The sequence below is a fragment of the Macrosteles quadrilineatus genome, unplaced genomic scaffold (assembly GCF_028750875.1).
Source record: "Macrosteles quadrilineatus isolate MER2022 unplaced genomic scaffold, UCM_ALF_1.0 Scaffold_7__1_contigs__length_78375512, whole genome shotgun sequence".
In the NCBI taxonomy this organism is placed as follows: domain Eukaryota; kingdom Metazoa; phylum Arthropoda; class Insecta; order Hemiptera; family Cicadellidae; genus Macrosteles; species Macrosteles quadrilineatus.
The window spans coordinates 35,376,721-35,393,353 of NW_026542600.1; the positions used below are offsets into that span (position 1 = coordinate 35,376,721).

A 16,633-nucleotide genomic window follows, 5' to 3' on the forward strand; every position below is an offset into this window, starting at 1 on the left:
TGCATGAATTTATATGTTAGATACTCTTGCAAGACTGACAACAGTAACTCATTGATTTAATTGTTGTATTTTTGTGGTATTATCTGAATATTTAAAGTTTGTGAATAAAAAAAAAACTTGAAAAGAATAAATTTAAAAATAACTAAGCAGCTTACTTTCAGCACTTACTTACAGCATTTACTTACAGCTTAATGTTTAGAGTATATGTTTAAATCCATTGAATAGTGTTGGTAGGCGTATTTTTACTTTACAGTCTTATAATAGAACTAACGTAAAAATAAACTGAGCGAAAAGATTAGCTTGATGTAGCTGATGAGGTAAGCTTGATAAATACATACTAATTGCAAAATTTAGATTGGACGTTTCATTCAATTCAGTACAACATGTTAAACGTTAACCCATTTTGGTATAGTTAACACTTGTTGTCCAGGGAGCCACATCGTGTAGCAGGGTGTTGATGACGCCACAACCAGGAGTGGGGCCCAGTTAACTTTCCCATAGCGAGAGAAGTGTCCAGTCCAGAGCGAGACGAAGACTGTCAGTATCAAGTAGTATCTGAGCGTGCGAGGGCCGCGCTAACGTCATGTATTCAGCGTTACCTGCGCGCTAGCGAGAGTGAAGTGATAGTGTGTGTGTGTCGTCTTTGCACTGGACCAACTGCTAAAAGTAAGTTTAAAAAGTCCTAACCCTTTCCTGTTAATATTTAGTTTTTCAAAATTGCAATTTATTGTCTAAAATTTATTTTGTGTACAAAATATATACAACTTATATTTTTACGAAAATGAAGTGTAATAATCAGAATTATGCCAAGCAAGACTCCTCTTGTGCCTGATTGCGTCTATGAGTAGATGTTTACTAACTGGATTTTAGTGATTTTCTGGTTATTCCTAACGCCCTAATGTTATTTTCGCCGAAAAAAATATGTGGAAGATAATGGAATTTTATAACAAATTTAATTTATAAGGATATAAAATATGTTTAAAAGCAATATAACCTTTATTTATTAACAAGTAAATTTACAACGTTTGATATTGTACATTTCGCAGCATACAAGTACAACCGGAGAACTGAGGTTTCGGTATGATAGATGGTTAAACAACTACAGTATATGAGTACTGTATATTATTTAGAACATGTAGACAAAATTATTGTAGATCAGTTTAACTGTCACACACTAAAAAGTCCATTATTTGTCATGCATTTCATGGCTGAAATGAGAGTATCGATACAATAATAGTATATTCAATATTGATCTATTAACTTTTTTCAACTAAAAAAATCGACCAGATTTACACTCTTAATTGGAATTTAATTCTGTTAAAATGCTATAGCCTAAGCAACTTTTAAAAGTTAATTTAATCTAAATTAAACCACTCAAGTATGTTTCCCACATTTTGCCTCGGGTTGAAAGAAAGGGACCGTTGCCAGGAGCAGTTTTTGCTCAGCGTGTCGCAAGTTCTGGTTTTCACAGTTCACTCCATCTGGCCTTCGCCAAACCCTTATCCAATCTAGTTTGTCTTTTGAGCTTCTCGCTTGGAGATTAAAAGTGACAAACATAAGAATAACATCGATGAAAAGACATTAGAAGCAAGGGACTTCCAAAAAATCTAATTTACATATGTCCTTGCGAACCCGGTTACGAAATTACAGTTATCAGTAAGATAGGACATACTTGGGTATTATTTTATCGTTTTCAAAGCCCTATTACGGTTCAAGGAAAACTTACTTCAACCAAATTCATATAATTAGGCCTACCGAAATTTGAGGACATTAGGAGCACTTTTGCTTACAAATAGTGTCAGTATGTTCGAATACCTACCACATAAAGGCATTCATAAGGGAACAAAAATAAAAGGTAGCCTACATTCAACGCCCTATGTACAACATACCAAATGGATATGGTGTGTGATGATGTGAATAAACCATAGTACTTAATGTCCATAAAAACCTTCACACTACGTAAATTTGCGATTTGTTATCTTGTTTAAATCATGATACTTAATGGTGAAAGAAAAAACGTATAGTTGAGAAAAAAACTAAGATTTTACAAAATGTATTGGTTCCTAGTTCACAGCTAAAGGCAGACAACAGTCAAATTAAAAGACTTTACTTATTCATTACTATTATTATTCGTTTGATGCCTCTATGGTGGTATCATAATCACCATCACGTTAATGGAAGTTGTAAAATAAAATCAAACCTCTTCAATAATAATGAAACCATGATTACAAATGACTCTTCGAATGTTAGACTACTTGTTTTTTTTTCACCAAGAGGATGTTTATTCACCTAGTATGGTAACCTAATTGATGTCGATGTAAATAACCAATTGTTTATATGACAGGCTGATTGAGAGGTCAGAGTGCGAGACGTTCTAGCTAGTGGCCCGGGGTCAAATCCCATGAATCACCAATATATTAGCTTGGGACAGTAACCCACCTGGAGATAAAGATTTACTAAAAAACCTAACATTTTCACGTGACTATTTTCTCTATACTGGAGAGCCCTTTTTATAAACCTACAGTAATTAAAACATCTAATGTTAAGTTCATTAATAAACTAATTTACATTAGTGGACCTAGGGCTTTTAAAAATTGTTAGTTTGCTTGTTTTCATAGACCTTATAACATACTGAGGTAGACGTCTCATCTACTTGTCCAGCTGCAGTCTTTTTATAAAAAATAACATATTTGAACGAGCCAATTACAGAGTTTGTTACCTCCCTTAGAGGTTCATATTGATAGTTGGTAACTACAATAAGTCGTGCTTTTGGCTTGGTAAGTTTCAGTTTGGCTGGGTTTAACGGTTGGGGAATTGAGTAATTGCACCACCGCTTCAGCTTTAACATGGGGGTAAACGTCTACTTCTATCAGTAGTCAAAGGTTGTTGCCATTCAACGAACACATTACATCTAGATGGATTCAGCATTCAGCTATTTATATTTCACCACATATGACCCCCATGTTGATGTGAGCGTGGACGAGATTGTAGTAACATGCTGGTAGTGTTGAGTGTTGACAGAAACTGAGAGCAAGTCTGAAAGCTGGGCTGAGATGACACCTGTGGGACTAGCACACTTTCCTCCGTAATACCAGGACCCGGCCTCGGACTACGTTACCGCGATTTCGCTATTTACACTCACAGCTGTAACTCAACAGGATCCGACTTACACTGCTTATCATCGTTGGTTTTCTATGAAATGTTGTCTTTGGTAAATAGCTAAAGATAAAAAAAAAAACCTTAGTGACGAAACAACTTAGATGTTTACGGCTTGTTTTTTTAAATTTGTATCGCATGTACAGGTACAGACTTTAACGAATTTCTCTTCAGTGAACTATAAAAAATATTCTCCATGGCCCCACTGTACTCTGACGGTTTAAGATCCCCAGAAGCCAAAAAGGTTAGTTTAGTTTGCTGTGTTGTGTTTTTGATGGGTTGTAAATGACTAATGTGATTTACTTATATGACTGTATCCTTCTAAACATTTCACGAATAAAAAATAATCCATAAAAAAATGATGCATTTTATAACTTAAATAAAGATACTCTTTTTCTATTGGAGCCCACGTTTGATGATCAAGGCAGAACCGAGGCTGCAAATGAGCAAGGGTAGAAAACATATTTTCGATCCGTGTGATAAACTAAACTTTTCATCATGTTGCACTCGATTTATTCAACGATTTGGCGTGTTTTTGTAGTTCGGAGGACTGTAGATGCTTTAGATCGAACTAACACATTTTTAATAAATTCAAAGTTCAAAATATCGAAATATTTTTACATTAAATTCAATGGAAAATTAAGTGTTCATTTGTTGTTGTACAATGGCCATTAAGAAATGCAAGAATAATTATGTTATATATTTTTTTTGTTTGGGACAATTTTCATTGTTATCATTAGTGGATGGAATTCGCAAGAAACAAACTTACAGGGTGTCATAGACTTCAGCTGATTCTTACTGGTTCTAAGATAAAAATAACCATTGGGTGTTTATTTTTTAACGCACATCAAATTACAAGTACGGTGGGACAATGTTTTAGACAAAACAAGTTCATATATTTTCCTGTCTTCTTGTTTCATTCTCGATCAAATTATATGCATTGTCGCATAATTATTTATGAGGTTTAGTGTTACTGGGAATTAATTGTAAATAAAAATTAACAATGCGTTTTTACAAGCTCACGTAGTAATGTACAAGCTCATCTGAATGTTTGCAGGTAATGTTTTTTTACTAATTTTAAACCTTTCTTAGTAAACAAATTTATGATTTACTTATAACGTAATCTTCTACATAGAATACGTTAAAATTACATCGAATACGTTACGTTGAATACGAAGAATACGTTAAAAGTAAATCATCGATTTTATGCCAAGAAAGGTTTGAAGTTTTCAGTAGTGAATCCAGTACCTAACTAATAAATTAACTATTTAATGTTTAAAAATTTTGGAAACCGGATCCGTAGAAATAAAAAATAAACGGTATTCTACAATACATAGCCTACTCTATTTGAGCTCGTGAAAACACATGTCAAGTCCTATTTGCAATAAACTCTCGATAACACTAGCCTCATAAAATGTAACAATGCAATCAGCTGCTTGGCAATGAAGTAAAGAAAACGGAATTACCAACATAAAAAAGCTTGTTCTGTTAAAACGTGACTCGTGATTCTTTTAATTTGGATTGCGTAAAAAACACTCTGTAGGCCTACTTTACACTCGCAATGCATGTATTAAAATAATTTAAAATAGCCTTTTTCCTGCAGTTTAACGAAAAGGCTTTTTAAGGGTTACACAACTAATATTATTAGATGTAGGGTATTGTGTCTGCCGTGAATTACTTGTTGCTCTCTCGATATCGCAGTGGGCTAAACCATTCCCCAGTGACTGTCAACTACTCGGCTCATAAAGCAGTGCAGTTGCTCCACTTATTCGTTTGATTACTTCGGAGTTAGTTGATGTCGTACTTTGGAAAGTGTCGATTCGTTTTTTCTCACAGCTGTGATGTAATGGAACCGTTACTCCGAATTTAACTAATTTCTGAATAACTTGTAAAGATCCCAAAAAAGGTAGGCTACAACTCAAAATCGTACAATACAAATCTTAGGTTGTTATATCTTTAGGGGAATGTTGCTGAAAGTCAACAGTCCCGGAAGATCAAATAATTTATACCTGTGCCGCTAGGTCAAAAACTACAATGTTTGCAGTGTCTGTGGATCAAAAGTCCCAGTAAGTCAAATAGTACAGTCCGAGCTAAAAACGTGGTCTATGTTAAAGCAATTGACTTATTGGGAATTTGACCTAATGCAACAGCAGTTTTAATATAACGAAATACGGTAAAATACAAAGTTCAGTTTCGCTGAGTCAACAGTGCCGGAAGATCAAAAGCAATAAAAGTGAACGTCGATTCAGTGTAAAGTAGACCTCCTGCAACGCTTACTACACCAACAAAACTCGCTTTTAGTTACTTCATGTTTTGTCATAATTAGAATAGAGCTAAAATTATCATATTTGGTACATAGCTTATCTATTAATGCTTCTTGCCAACTGTTTGGTCAACACTGTAAATAGGTATAGTTTATGTAATGAAAAGCCTTTCGTCAAAATTTGTGGCATAAAATACACGCAAGGACGATCTGAAAATTTCTGGTTATTATATACGTTTGTAAAAGGAGATCCATTTAATTGTAGAACTATTTTATGAGTTATAATGTAGTCTACATATAAACTGTGTAAATGTATTACGCCTCGGAAGGGTTGAAACCTGTCCAAACTATCATAAAACGTAAATGGGGTTTTTTCACGATTCTGAATCAACCAGACGATGGATTTTCATTAGTTTTGTGTTGAAAGAAAGATAATTTTGAGAACTAGGGAATGTCAAAGCCATAATTATAATTAAGGGTCCCAGTTTTTTAGAAATTAAGTTTTATTTTTAAAAAGTCAAGCTGCCGACGCTAACCTTCTAAGCCAGCTTTTAGTACAATATAATTTGCTTAACATAACAGCTGTAAACATTCAGCATCTGTGACACAAATTCAGCATTTGGAAACAAATTTAAAGATATATTTAGAGTTGACTTATTTATACTATGTGTAGCTGACCATTGATACATTCAATTCTTAGGTATGAGGATGGCAGATTAATTAAATATGCATAGTAAAATAGTAGGATGTTCAAATTATTTTTTAAAGGAATCTTTGTAATCATCGATTTGTTTTAGTCCCATATAATTTGTTTTAACTAACAGCTGGTTGAATGTAATATTGTTCTATATAACTATTAGGTTTTTGGCGAATTTCCCATATAGGGAATAAGCTATTACCGTAGTACTTATGGTAACACCTGGACCCGGGACCGATTTAATTTTTCGTTTTGAGGTCCCTAGAGGCCAAAAACACCATCCGTTCAAATTCATATATACAGGGTGATCAACTCAAGGAGGCCACCATTGGGAAGTCGGAAACGGTAAGAATTAGAGAAAACATTAAATGGGGGACATTCCTTTATTTTTTGTGGCAGTTAAAAATATGATTTTAGTTTTTTTATCATGTTTTCGGATAGAATATGCAATTTAAAAACTTTTTTAGCCTTGACACTTTTTCGATAAACCCACTCGTTTAGGAGTACAGCCTATGGAAAAATGACTTCCGGTGTACATTTTACATCATGTAGGTCCTAAACGAGTAAGTTTAGAGCAAAATTGCAAAAAGTAAATTAGTCTTAGAATTGCATCTTCATTCCTTAAAGACTATAAAATAAAAAGTTTTCCACTTTTCAAGTTTGCCGCCATTTTTTAAAATAATATAATTTATATTTTTAAATTATTTTATGGTCTTTTTGGAATGTGGATGCAATTGTAAGACTTTTACTCCTCGTGTTTTTGCTTTAAACGTACTTGTTTAGGAGCTACATGATTTAATATGTACACCGGAAGTCATTTTTCCATAGGCTGTAACTCCTAAACGAGTGGGTTTATCGAAAAAATGTCAAGGATTAAAAGTTTTAAAACTGCCTATTATGTCCGAAAACATGATAAAATATAGGGTGTTCGATAAGAAATTTCAAATTTGGCCGCCATTTTGGAAAATGGCGGCTGAATTTCAAACGACTAAAATCATATTTTAAACTGCCACAAAAAATAAAGGAATGTCTTCCATTTTCAGTTTTCTCTAATTTTTACAGTTTCCGATATCCCAATGGTGGCCTCCTTGAGTTGATCACCCTGTATAGCGTATATTTATTTATTTATATATTTTTCCTGGGGGGAACCCCAAGACCCCCTCCTTTTTGGGGGGTATTCCATACCCCCCAGGCCCCCGGTGACCCCCCCCCCCCAAAATATATGTCTAGGAGCGCCCTTGTCTTATTTACCTATAAAACACATGGGATACAGCCTTTTCTTCACTGATCACGTAATGCGTGATTTTCTATAAAGTCTTGGAAAAATAAAAGGTAAAATAGATAGAATAAAGGTGTACTGTATGTGGTGTACACACAAATATTCATCAAACTGTGTGATATTTTGTTATTGCAATGAACAATTTGGGAGTATCGTATTGTTTAAGTCGATGGAAAATCTCTGTTGATCCTGTTTTACAAGCAAACCAAAAAGATACATTAGTCACCACTCTATGCGACATATTCTAACCAGAAAATTTTAATCGTATGATTCTATAAGCATTGGATTGCAAAGTACTTCACAAACATCATTTCAAGGGTAATAACAGTCACAATTTCCGCCGACTTTAAAAGAGTCAACTAAACTACTATACTAATGGACACACAACTAAATGAAACAACTAATGGAACAACTCACGATGTACATATAACAGTTCGATATAAGCATTGAGTATACACGTCAGTGGATACGTGTATACCCAATGATATAAGCAACGGTTCTTGCAATTTATTGCTTATTGTTTTTTAGAGTTGTTTTCGGACTTACTCTGTTTTCGGACGTACTCACACTCGTATAAGGTTGTCCACGTTTGTCATTGATAATGTAGCCATGTTACATGGTTACACCCGTTGTCAAGAATATGGTTACAAGTTTTCCGTCTGTTTTTGAATAGCGATACATTTTTTCACATACTTAAGAACCACCTGATTTCGTGAATCACATGTTCGTCTCAATTTTAATTGCTTTAGAAGGCATTATTTTGGTTGATGAGGACTTCAATCGGTCCTTTCAATGATAGCTCATGAAATATAGTACTTTGTCCATTAATTTTATTGTTTGGTAAAATGGATTAAATTATCCTGCAAACCCAAATAGAAATAGTAAATATAGTATTTGAAACAAATCAGTAACATGTTAATAATGTAACCTACATTATTTCCTTGAATTGCATAACAGCAATTAACTGGGCTGATCCTAATATAAATAAATCAATATGTTCTTCATAGGCATAACACGGGTTCATAACATGAGCCGCTGGGGCTGAGCCCAAGGGATTTAAAAATGTAAGGTTGGTTTGCAAATGTACGTGACACGCTCTTTCTAATGAGACATGAATGGTCAAAATCACCTAAGAAATTCGGAGGAGTTCAACGGACAAATTTCGTGTTGGCGTTATACAGTAAGGTTGAAAAGTCCTGGATTGGCTATATTTTTTTAACAATATAGATAAAGTAGTGAGACTTGGTATATCAATAATATAATAGCCATAAATATCTACTGTCTTAAGCTATTATCACTGTTTAATCCCTTAAGGGGGATGGACCACAAAGACTAAGACAAAATTCTTATATAATGTTAATACTATTTTACCTGTTTTTGAAATGGCGACCATACAAATGTATGCATTTTAAGCCAAGTATGAATGGAGTTGAGTGTGTGATGAGTGGAGCGATCTTGTTGTCCTGTTAGTGACTAAGGCCGACGTAATCCTTAGACACAGCTGTTAATTAATAGTCCATACAGTCAATTAATAGCAGCAGAGGTCAAGTTTGGTAGGTATCAAATTAAATCAAATCAAATCATTTATTTAGCCAAAATTTTAACAAAACGAGTTGCATTAGCTAAGTCACATTATTTTTAAAAGATGCCTTACATAGATCTACAATATATACAAGTATTTACAAAATGGCTTACATTATACTACAAATTGCATCAAAGACTTATAAATCAACATTTACAATGGCATTCCTAGAGCTGATATGATTTATGAATTCCTGGACGCTGTAAGAGGTAAAATTTATCAAAAGAGATTTTAATCGTTTTTTAAATTTTGGAAGGTTTGGTTCTAGCTTAAGAGAAAGTGGAAGAGAATTGAAAAGTTTTATTCCATTGTACTGTAAGTGTCTTTTGAAAAATGTCGTAGAATGTTTAGGTATTGGTAATGTGTGTGAGTTTCGCAAAGTGTAGTGGTTTTTGACAGAAACGTTAAATTGAGCAAGTTCTTGTTTTACAAATGTTAAGGATTCAAGAATATAAATGGATGGAAATGTCAAAATTTTTGAATGAGCAAAATATTTACGGCATGATTTACGCTTCTGCAAAGAGAAAATAGTCCTCATAGCCATTTTTTGAAGTTTAAACAAAATGTTGGTCTGCTGGCACTCACATCCCCAAATAGGAACGGCGTATGCTAAGTGGGGATAAATGAGCCCATAGTATGCAGTCAGCAGTACCTCCAGATTTTCATTGTTCTTGAGGTTACGCAAAACGAAAATACCAGAGCTAAGTTTCTTTGCAATGTGTTTCATATGGCCATGAAAACTAAGTCTCTCGTCCAAGATCAATCCAAGAAACTTGACATTTGGTGTTGGATGAACTTCGGTTTCGTCGAGAAGGAGACTGAATCCATTTGAGCGATTTGATAAGCGGAAGTTAATGAGTTGTGTTTTTTCTGTGTTAATTTTCAATGAGCTGTCGTCAAACCATTGGATTATACTGTTTGCTTCCAAAAAACTAATTTGTTCTAAATTGAGAAAATCAGAGCTAGAAATCGAAAGAGAGGTGTCGTCGGCGAACAATGATAGATTTGAGGATGTTGTGCAGGAAGAAAGGTTGTTAATAAAAATTAGAAAAAGGACTGGTCCCAGGACGGAGCCTTGAGGAACCCCCCTTGCAACAGAATTCTCAGCAGAAGGGTAGGATCTAACACACCCAGCCTCATCTAGTGCCCTTATCTCTACATATTGACTCCTGTCACAAAGAAATGACCTGACCCAATCCAAAGCCAATCCTCTCACGCCCACATTGCTCAATCTTTTCAGCAATAAGTTATGGTCCACCATGTCAAAGGCTTTGCTTAAGTCAAAAAATAAACCAGCAGAATAGTTTGCAGCATCTAATTCACAAACCACCTTGTTTATTAATTTAAACATCGCTGAAGTGGTAGATTTGCCCTTTGTAAATCCATGCTGGTTTTCGGATATGATATTATTTGTCCTGAAAAAATCCCACAGCCTTATCACCATGATTTTTTCAAATATCTTTGAAAACACAGACACTACTGATATGGGCCTATAGCTATTGCAAAGCGTTGGATCTCCTTTTTTGAATATAGGCCTGACCACTGACACCTTCAGCGCTTGGGGAAACGATCCACTAGAGAATGAAGTGTTAATTAAATGACATAGGGGTTTTATCAGATATGGTGCAATCTTTTTAAGTAAATACGGAGATATTTCATCAGCCCCTGAAGACTTTTTATTTTTTAGACTTTTAATGACACTTAAAATTTCCTTTTCGCTAGTTGGACGTAAAAAGAGTGAACCAACAGCTCTTTTATTAATATCTGTATTATTGGATGAAGTATGTCTTAAGTATTTACCCGTATCTGAAAAGAAGTTGTTAAGCTGATTGGAAATGCATTTGGGGTCTCTGATGACTTCGCCACTATCATTTTTGAGAATTATTTCTGTGGGATTTGTTTTGGTAGATGGTCGTCTATGATTTATTATGTTCCATATAGTTTTTGCTTTATTGTCTGAACCCTCAATTCTCTTTAAAGTGTCCTCTGACTTTATTTGTCTTATTAAACGTCTATACTGATTTTTTAACTTTTTGTAATGGTGAACCAAGTAGTGGGACGAATCAAGATTTTTTGTTTTGTTATATAGGGCAAACAGCTGTTCCTTAAACTTCGTAACCTCAGGTGACTTTATCTTTTTTGTAGTTGTATTTTTATTGATTTTTTTGTACTTCATGGGGAATGATTTTTCGAATAAATATTTAATTTTGCTTAAAAATGTGTCAAACTTGGATTGCAAATCTGCTGCATCATAAACTTCATCCCAGTTTTCTTTTGAGATAAGATATGAGAATAAGTCCATGTTAGAATTAGAAAACAATCTTTCATACTTTAAAAAGGTTTTCGGAGCTAATGGAGTGGTATTGAATTGCAAAATTGCAGTTTGAGCGCTGTGATCAGATAGGCCTGAGGCTGTGACAAAGCCCTTGACGTTACTCTTGTTTGTATACACATGGTCTATGAGACTACGAGACCCATTGACTTCTCTAGTGTAAGTTGTTATAATATTATGAAGATCAAATGAGGCCAGGTTTGACGTAAGCTGTTGAGCAATAAGTGTGTCACAAGCAAGGTTTATGTTAATGTCACCCATAACAACAATTGTTTTGTGCCGATTATAATATTTATTGATACAGTCAGTTATAATATCGAAAAACTCTGCATGCATGTTTGAAGGGGGTCTATATACAGCCAACAGCAAAATTGTCTCATCATCATCTATAGTTATTGAAACAGAAGCAATCTCACAAATACCCTCTTTTGAGAACTCATCACAATCAAGAGGTTTGCAGTCAACTCCGGGTTTGGCCCATATGCCGGCTCCCCCGCCTTTCATTCCTGATCTGCAGAAAGATGTTATGCACATGTATTCGTTGATTGCGGAGTTTTCAGCTTCTTCTGCTTTTAAAAAGTGTTCGGTTAGACAGATAAAGTCTGGACATTCATCGTCAACAAATATCTCCAACTCGTTTATTTTGCTTAACAATCCTCTTATATTTTGATGCAGGAACTTGAATAATATATATAATTAAAGGTTTTAATTATAAAAATACATTGCCGCAAACCCAAACTCAAACGATGATGATGATGATAATAATGTTAATGATGTAGCTAAAACGTATCGTTTGAAATTTAACGGCTGAAAATAAGTTAAATAGAAAAGGTTTTGGTTAAATCCATCAAATTGTTATTGGACACTAGTAAGTACTAGTGCACTTTTTTATATTGATTATATGAATATATTGATTTACTTTGGATTTTAAAAATGTGAACGTTTTATTTTATTAAAGTTTTATGGTGATACGTAAATATTGTGGTGTAGTAAAGTATATTATATTGTAGTTAAGTGTTAAATTTTGAAATTTTAGGGTGAATCGAGATGAATCTTTTTTTATAACATGGGTCTCTCCTACCTACATACCAAGTTGGATACATACCAAGTTTCATAAACATCGGTTGGAAAAGTGTAAAGATAAATATTTGTATGTAAAAAATACAAAATGGCGGATATCTGGTTAACGAAACGATTTTGGAAAAAATGTTATCCTTCATTTTCTGTTTATTTTGACCCAAGGAATTACTAGGTAAAGTATCTCCCCGCTTATTTTTAACACCCTGTTTATGATGTATTCTTATAAGTGAAAAATGTAAGCTGGTAATACAGAAATATGTTTTATAAATAATATGAATGTACTGGTGATCTGTATATTCATCTTTTTCTTGTTCTTAGAACTGTAAATTAAAAGTCCACTCAGCAGTCGCATCGTACGATGTAGTTCTTTCCATGCGTTGCGAAATGCTAAATTTGCCGTCCTCTTCAACCCAAGTTATCTATTGAACCACTGATTGTAAAAAATTCAAAAAAAATATATTTTACGCATCACACTTTTGGCTACAACTTTGCCACAGACAAAACCTCCTTAACCCAAAAACAAAAAAAATCTCGCATGCTAACTTTTTCATGCTAGAAATCACGATTTAAAACTATTTCACCATACATATCAATTTTTATTAATTAGATCGGTAAATAGTTTAAAGTTCCAACAAAATAGTCATCGAGTAGGACTAACCAAGAAGCTCTGTGCCAATTTTCAAAATTTTTGCACAACTTTAAGTACACCAAAACACGAAATTATTGAAGTCATGCGTCGAGAGGACTATCGCTGTTTTTAACAGATTATACTTTTGACCTTCCGGCACTGTTGACTCAGCGAAACTGAACTTTTATTTTATCTTATTTCGTTATATTAAAACTGCTGTTGCATTAGGTCAAATTCCCAATAAGTCAATTGCTTTAACATAGACCACGTTTTTAGCTCGGACTGTACTATTTGACTTACTGGGATTTTTGATCTACAGACACTGCAAACATTGTAGTTTTTGACCTAGCGGCACAGGTATACATTATTTGACCTTCCGGGACTGTTGACTTTCTGCAACGCGTCCATCTTTAGTAGGATCTTTTTGTTTTAACTGTTCTCAAATAGTTATGTTAGCGCCAATGTTTCCCTCTCGACTAAATTATTGTGTTCTTCCGAAAATGATATGTAAATCATAAGCCAGTGATTCAACACGAAGTATGACAAATCCTTGTAGCCTACATTTACACAAATAATTAACGAAATTTAGAACATTCAGGTAAATATTAAACCCTAATTTCAAATTTACTCATTTACCGAGAATAATTTGATCATTTTGTTACAAGGTCTCCATAACATGTACACACACATCAATATGACCAGTTCCATGTGAACGGTTAAAAATAGTACAGGTTATCAATTTCTATTAATGTGATATCGACTAAAAATATAATTATTTCAAGCAATTTTGAATTTTTTTTACATAAACCATTCATGCCTAGTCCAAAGACCACCTATCTTTCTAGTTTTTATTTCTATTTTGAATAAACCCAGTTTATATTATATCATGGCAAATATAAAAGCTTTCTTTGCAAATTATAAATACTGGTGAATATAATGCACTGTAAAATTGTTAAAATATGTTTGTATTGTTATGCGTTACAATTTAAGAAATAGAATATGGTTATGAGTGCTGTGCCAATATATATATGTAGGCCTATATAAATAGAATTACAGTTTGTAAACGCTTTTAGTAGAGTTGTGAAATTTTTTTTATTTTTATGTCTAGTAGTGTAGTTTATGTCAATACAACGCCTATATATCTCGTATCCCAGTTACTGTCTGTTCGACTGTCGGTGACGTACAAAAAGCCAACTGACTTGCTCAACTCCAGGAAAAATAGAGCTCCGATCAAGATTGAACTAGTTTTCTTGTATTTAATAAATTGAAGAAAATAATGTCTTAGTCCACTCCTTTGTACAAAGAGAACTAATCACACTTCTAAATTAGGTACAATGGGTATATGATACGAATTAATATTACTTAAATAACTTGCTCCATCTCCTTTTGAAAACCCTTTCGGGATTTGTATATTTCAATTTGTAAATTGTACATTTAAAACTCCCATGCTAATCTTATGAATAAGTTAACTGTTGTAGTTTGCTTGTTTATGGATTTATTATGATCAAACTTGGAAAATTAGTTTATTTTATACTAAGCTATTGATATTTCACTAAAAAATACACTATACTACCCTCCCTGTAGCAGCAAACCTAGGTACCTGTTAAACCTAATTTTATTTATATACATTTAATTAAACATCCAATAAAATGGAAATTTGCTGAGTCTGCAGGTTAGCTGTTGTGGAGTTATTTTAATCATAAAATAAAGTTAAATTTTAAGATTTTATATTATCACACTATTTAACTAAATGGGATGAATTATGGTAAACATTGAAATTAACCGTCGATTATTTCCATTGGTTTTGCCTGTTTTTGATAAATAGAAAACTAAATATACATAATCACAGATGTGTATTTTTAGATGGACCACATTTCGTACATTTAGTTTTTTCCTGTATCTCTAATAATTAAGTCACTATAGCATAGCCAAAAATACAGAAATATGCTGCCATGTTCCAATATGGCGGCCATAGCACAGCTTCAATTTTAGGGGACTTTTATTATGTTCAAAAGGAAGGTATTCCAAACATTTGTACCAAATTCCTTGGTTGTGCTAATTTTTGGGGGTCAAAACATATTTTTATTGTACTAGATATCACTTATTTAATAATTGTTTTGATAATACCTGAAGAGTTCCATTTTATATTTATTTTGGTCCTATAATATTCCCCATATTAGGGTTTGGTACATTTGAACTGTTGAAACTATACTATTAGATATATATAGGACCCTTAGGCTGGCTTAAAGCTCTGAAGTATGCTTCACGTCTTATAACATTCGTTAATAGAAGTTTAAAGAAGTTAAATTGTTGGATTTAACTCAATTTGACGATAATACCGCTACCGAAGTAATCTTTCCACTGCCAATTATACCAACTTAGCAACATCTTCAGGAGTGCAGTGCATTTTACGTTAACAACAGGTTGTCTAACGATTGGCACACAGGGAATTCCATTGTCATTGCATTTCTTCTTCGATACGTTGCTCTTCTGGATAGTGTTCTTCCCATGGAAGCGTCGACGCCTCAGTTACTGAGGAAGAGCTCAAGTAGTTTGCACCTGTATGTGACATTCGTAAACGGTACACATGATGGATAACCATGTAGCTGGGGCGGATTATTTAACATATTACGTGATGCAGGTTGCGACACCGTCACATATTGCGCCACCGTACACGCTGGTGCTGCACCCAACTAACCACTCGATATGTGTCAAGAGGCCACGAACCACCGACCAAACCAACACACAAAACACACAATTTACTGTGGTTCAAATGTCGTGTCTATTTATATTCATACACATCCTATTTTTTGTAAATGTTTACGCCAGTTGCATTTCCAATAACAGTGTCAAGCACATGTTTTAAGAGAAAGTGGTTTAAACGTCTCTAATCGGGAATCGAACCTGTCCCCCTTGCACCACAGTTCGAGACACTACTAGGGTTACAACACACAAATGAACCCCCGGAAGTAATAGTTTGTCAAACTTTGAGAGGGAATCCTATAGCAGGTAGATATCGTATCCATAATAGACAGGTGACATCAAATAATAGTAGACATCTGTTTAATCAAACAGATTAAACATCCGAATTAGTGTTCAAAATATGACTTTACAAATGCTATACGATTTACCTGAGACAATAACGTTGTTTTTAACAGTTGAATGTATACAATACGTCCTGTTGTTCAATGACGCTGAGGTCTTTGCAAGTTGCGAAAGTGAGGGAAAACTAGCTGGCAGGAGAAGAATCCTTAAATACAGCATTCGAAAGACTCTCATTGAACTGACTGAGTCTCCTTGACCGCGCTCACGTATTGCATCCACGTTAATGACCCAGATGTGTTAACGACTTGCGATGTACTTATCTTCCTCCTTCACCGAATATTTACTGATCGAGACGTCGAGGGACATGAGATTAAATTGATGATTATGAATAAACATAACACTAATCATATCTTGAAAACTCATTTGATATAAGAACACACATCCAGAAAGACGAGCATGATCAATGCATACTTCCGTAATACAACTCATAGACATACTACATTTAGCTAACAAAAATACAATCAAGTCCATAGAGTATTAAGTGTTATGACTTGTAACACACTTAGCTGAT

General features: G+C 34.1%; 1 protein-coding gene across 1 annotated transcript in view; it reads left to right on the forward strand.

The window, feature by feature from the left end:
- The first annotated feature begins 529 nt into the window (after nucleotides 1–529).
- The window catches only part of LOC128997988 (uncharacterized protein DDB_G0283697-like), a 78,152-nt gene continuing 62,048 nt past the window's right edge, over nucleotides 530–16,633 (forward strand). Inside the window, exon 1 of the mRNA XM_054423882.1 lies at nucleotides 530–666. The gene's annotated coding sequence lies outside the window, so the exon portion shown is untranslated. The remainder of the gene's footprint in view (nucleotides 667–16,633) is intronic.